The sequence below is a fragment of the Solanum tuberosum genome, unplaced genomic scaffold (genome assembly GCF_000226075.1).
Source record: "Solanum tuberosum cultivar DM 1-3 516 R44 unplaced genomic scaffold, SolTub_3.0 scf00113, whole genome shotgun sequence".
Classification (NCBI taxonomy): domain Eukaryota; kingdom Viridiplantae; phylum Streptophyta; class Magnoliopsida; order Solanales; family Solanaceae; genus Solanum; species Solanum tuberosum.
The window spans coordinates 466,041-471,810 of NW_006239039.1; positions in this window are offsets into that span (position 1 = coordinate 466,041).

Sequence of the window (5,770 nt, forward strand, 5' to 3'; positions counted from 1 at the left end):
TAGATAGAATCAATCACTTTCCGAAACCTACACTTGTAGTAAAAAAAAGAGAAATATGGATTACCACACAAAAATGTACTAAGTATGATGACCATGCAAAAACATGCTTAAAAAGCATATTTTGTTTGAAAGTCATGCTTTTATGCCATTTTGGTAAAACTTCATGAACATTGATAAAAGAGGCATAATATAAGTCACAACCAACATACAAGTCACATTTTCACATTTGAACAAAAATCAACATATAAACCTTTACCTTCACCTTAAGCCACCACCTCAAGTAACCCTCAAGCTATACCTTGTGCAATGTATGGATAGCGTCCAATACCACCACCCACACTATGGCACCACCTTAAGTCACCAAAAGGGAACTTACCATTCATCCTTTCCACCTTTACACAATAAAGCATATAAGAAACATAAACATCACATGAATCACATCATCACATTAAGACCAACATCTAAGACAACTCTAAGTCATACTTGTGCAATGTGCAAGTAGCATCCCATACCACTACTCACACTAAGTACTCCTTTGAAGTCACCATAGACAAGGCACATTCATATACAATAGTCATGACAAGGAAATAACTCATAATACCATCCAATTATAGCATGCATCTTTACATTTAAACATATAAGCATTTAAGTTAACCTTCTTCATTAACTTCATTTAGGACACATTCATTCATTAGTCATTAAGACTTAGAGAACTCACTATGACCCTCTCAAATCCTACTCGTGCAATGCATGGATGGCATCCCACACTACCACCCACACTTCATAGAACTCCTCAAGAAACCATAATGTACATCTCACATGATGGGAATAAGCGTTTAACCGACATAGACTATCCAAGCTAGACATGGAATCCGGTGTTCTGCCCCCACACCGAAAAGAGGTGGTCTCCTTGCCTAAAGAAGACCGATAATATTAGCTTGGATTGAATTGAATCCACTGGCTAATATCCTATGTAGGCACATAGTTATGGGATATGAAGATGTTCATTGGAACCCTAGCCTAATGTTGTGTAACATCTCGCAAAATGAAATAACTAGGAAGAAGTCAAGAATTGCAAATATTGACTTTAGGAAATAAAGAAAATTTGGAAATTTGTTTAAGTTAAGTTAAGAATGATTTTTTGGTCAACTTCAAGCGACCATAACTCCTAGATCAGGAGGATCTAGGTGTGTTTCCTGATATCGTAGGAAAGATCTAGGAATAAGATTTCCAACGCCACTGCATTTGCCCGATTCCAAGTTCGTATGAATGAGATATGCCCATTTGAAGTTGGGCTGTTCGGATAAGGAAAGTCTAATCCGGATTTTTGAAGGGTAGTTTAGTCTTTTCCTTATCCAATTTATTAAATCCGTTTTTTAGTAATTATTTGGAGTCTAAACTGAGTTAGTTCAGTTTACACACTTAAGAAATACACTAGGGCTTTGAGGGAAGAAAAGAGAAGAGAAAGGAGAAGAGAAACTCAAGATTCATCAAGCTCTTGCTATTTTGGTTGTGAAATTCGCCAAGGATTCAATCCTACAAGGTATGTGAGGCTTTCATAATGTTGGTTTTGTTCACCCACGTGCCAAACATGTTGTTTCAGCATGAATTCTTCCTAAAAGAGTTTTAAAGTTGATGTTTCTTGATTTGTATTCTTGAATTTGAGATCGTTCTTGAATTGGGCTGAATTGAGATGTTTCTGAGATCTTTACGTCGAGTTTTAGAGTTGCTTTGATTTAGGTTCTTGGGTACACATACTGGGTATCATAATCTAAAATGAATTTAAGAAGAGTAGTCGATTTTAGGCGAATTGGGGATGGAAAACGAAGAAGGGAAAAGTCGAAAGGGTTTTGGCACGCAAGTCCGCGTCGCGGACTTGCTCCCCCAGTGAACAAAAACCAGCTCCGCGTCGCGGTTGGGACGCGGACTCCTCTGTCTCAAAATTTAATTTCACGATCAAATATTTAAATGAAACTTCGCATTTCGGAATTATTCCAAGACAGTGATTTCTTGATCTTTTCTCATGTTTAGCTATCTACAAACACTCCTAAACATCATGAGATCTTTCCTATCACAACTCACAATCCTTGAATCCATAATTCAATTCAAGGAAAGTTAAGAGTCAAGTCAAGTAAGGTTAAGAGTCAAGTCAAGTAAAGATAAGAGTCAAGTCAAGTGAAGTTGATAAAGTTTTCAAAAGTCTTTCACAAACGTTTTAACTTTGGTTCAAGACTTAAGTTTCAAGTTAAGCAAAGAGTAAAGAGTTGAGTTCATTTCTCAAAAAGCTATAAGGGAATTAAGTATTCCCAAGAGTTTAAAATGTTTTCACATTTTAACGAGAATGGGAAACACCGATTTCCAAGAGAGCTTTTAAGCTAAAGTTTTGAGTAATTATCTCAAATCAAAGAAAGAAGTTTTGATTTTAAATCATTGAGCTAAGTATATTTTGGGAGTAGTATTGAGCACCGATATGGGGATGCGAGTTCATATTAACTCAAGTCTCCATAAACCATGCAGCCATCATGGGTAATAAAGGATCATACTTTTTAAATGACTCCCTAAGATGCTTTTAGCATAGACTAGTGGATCCACTTGGTTAAGCATTTTATATGATAGCAAAGTATAGGAAAGTTCTGGCAGCGTGGGCAAGACATTGTATCACCACTTAGGCTCATAGTGGTGGTTGTCGATTAGAGAAACTCCCACAAAAACTATATTACTTTATTACATAAGTAAAGTTGAGTTTGTTATCGCATTTTCTTTAACGAACTAAGTTGTTTTCCACTGTTTTACAAGCATTATATATATTGCATGTGTTTTATTGCTTTATATTAAGTTAAGTTGTTCAGGAGTTAAGTAAAGCCAAGGTAAGTGTTTCTTTCAGATTATTTTCAAGCTTAAGTTGTGTTTAGCATTCCAACTCCCATACTCGTACATTCAATGTACTGATGCCAGTTGGCCTGCATCTTATTATGATGCAGACGCAGGTAACCAAGATCAGCATCCAGTGCCTCGTTGATCCAGTTGAGCACTCAGAGTTAGTTGGTGAGCATCCTTGCATTCCGGAGGACTCCTTTTACTTTGTTTTTAGTATTTCATTGTTCGGATGATCGAGGGTCTTGTCCCGATATCCCTCTTTGTTTTAGAGGCTTCATAGACAGTCAGACAATTAATAGTTCAGTTGTCTTTACATTATCATTTCATATGTTAAGACTTGAGTTGTCATTTTGGCCAAGTTGAATGTTCATTGTTAAACATTCTTAGTTATTTTTATTAAACAAATGAGTAAGTGCATTTGATCATTGTAATAAAGCTTAGAGTCTTCTGCTGAGTAAGTAAGCCAAGCCAAGGGTTCGCTTGGGGCCATCATTGGTTCTCGAACGCCAGCCACGTTTGGGGTGTAGGCTCGGGGAGTGACAAACTTGGTATCAGAGCACAGAGTTCAAGAGTCCTATGGAATCTATGAAGTCATGTCTATAGAGTCCTAGTTATCGGTGTGAAGCACGCAAGATCTATAATTAGGAGGCAGCAACACTTAGGAAATTTTCTCACTTCTTTCACACTATTTTCATGCAGTAGAGTTGTCAGAGGTCGTCCTTCTAGGCGTAATGTTGAGGAGAAAGGGGTACCTAATGCACCTGAAGTGCAACCCGAAGGAGAGGTTCCAATGCTGAGTTCTGTGAGGCTATCCGGATGTTGAGCTAGGTTGTGACTAATCGGGTTGGGCAACAAAGAGGAGCTAGACAGGAAGTGACTGATACTTTGAGGATCCAAGAGTTCTTGAGGATGAATCCTCTAACTTTCACGGGTTCAAGCACTACTGAGGATCCAGAGAGTTTTGTTGAGGAACTGAAAAAGGTATTTGAGGTTATGCATGTTGTCGATACTGAGAGAGTTGAATTAGCTGCATATCAAATGAAGAATGTTGCTAGGACTTGGTTTGATCAGTGGAAAGAGGGTAGAGTTGAGGATGCACCACCTGCGAGTTGGGCATGTTTTGAGGAGGCCTTCTTCGGGGCGTTTCTTTCCCCGAGAACTGAAAGAGGCTAAGGTACGAGAATTTCTTACCCTTAAGCAGGACTCCTTAAGTGTTCATGAGTATGGGTTGAAGTTCACCCAACTACCCTGTTATGCTCCGGAGATGGTTGCGGATATGAGAAGTAGAATGAGTCTGTTTGTTGCTAGGTTGTCCCGTCTATCAAGCAAGGAGGGAAGGGCAGTGATGCTAATTGGGGCCATAGATATATCAAGGTTGATGGTCTATGTGCAGCAGGTTGAAAAAGAGAAGTTGAGGGATAGAGAGGAGTTTACAAATAAGAAAGCTAAGACAGGTAATGAGTCCGGGCAGCAGAAAAGTAATGTGAACCGTTCGTCCTTTCAGCAAAAATAAAAGGGACCTGCTCCATCATATGCTAGTGCACCTGCACCCAGAAATAAAGGTGAGTATAATGGTCAAAATTTGTAGAACTTCAGAGCTAGACCTGCACAGTCTCAGGGTAGTGTGGCACAAGGAGGTAACTGGGCTCCTGCATGTGCTAGGTGTGGTAGAACTCACCGAGGTAAGTGTCGTGATGGCTAGTTAGGTTGTTTCAAGAGTGGGCAAGAGGGTCACTTCATGAAATAGTGCCCTAAGAACAGGCAAGGTAGTGGAAATCAGGGCAATAGAGCCCAATCTTCATCAGTTGCTCTACCAGGCAGGGCTGCACCTAGAGGAGCTACTTCCTGTACTGGAGGAAGAGCAAACTGCCTCTATGCAATCACTAATCGTCATGAGCAAGAGAACTCTCTAGATGTTGTCACTAGTATGATCAAAGTCTTTACTTTTGATATTTATGCTTTGCTAGACCCAGGAGCAAGTTTATCTTTTGTAACCCCTTATGTTGCAAACAAGTTTGATGTTATTCCTCAGAAACTCTGTGAACCCTTTTGTGTTTCTACACCTGTTGGGGAGTCTTTTCTAGAGGAGCGAGTTTATCGTGATTGTGTCATTTCCATCAATCACAAAGATACCATGGTTGATTTAATTGAGTTAGACATGGTGGATTTTGATGTCATTCTAGGTATGGACTGGCTTAATGCCTGTTATGTCTCCATAGATTGTAGAACTCGAGTTTTCAAGTTCCAAATTCCTAATGAGCCAGTCTTAGAGTGGAAAAGTAGTTCAGTAGTGCCTAAGGGTCGTTTTATTTCGTACCTTAAGGCAAGAAAGTTAGTTTCCAAGGGTTGTGTCTATCACTTAGTCCGAGTTAATGACTCAAGTGTTGAGATACCTTCCATTCAGTCAGTTCCTATAGTAAAGGGGTTTCCAGAAGTCTTTCCCAGATGATCTACCCGGAGTCCCTCCTGAGAGACAGATAGACTTCGGTATAGATGTTCTTCCAGGTATTCGTCCTATATCTATTCCGCCATATAGAATGGAACCAATAGAGTTGAAAGAGCTTAAAAACAATTGAAAGATCTACTAGATAAGGGTTTCATTCGACCAAGTGTCTCACCTTGGGGTGCTCCGATCTTATTTGTGAGGAAGAAAGATGGTTCTCTTAGGCTGTGTATAGATTACCGCCAATTGAACAAGGTTACCATCAAGAATAAGTATCCTCTTTCGAGAATTGATGATCTTTTCAATCAGCTTCATAGTGCTTTTTGTTTTTCTAAGATAGACCTCAGATCTGGCTACCATCAATCCAAAGTAAGAGAATGTGATATTCCCAAGACAACATTTAGGACCCGTTATGGTCATTATGAGTTTCCAGTCATGTCGTTCGATTTG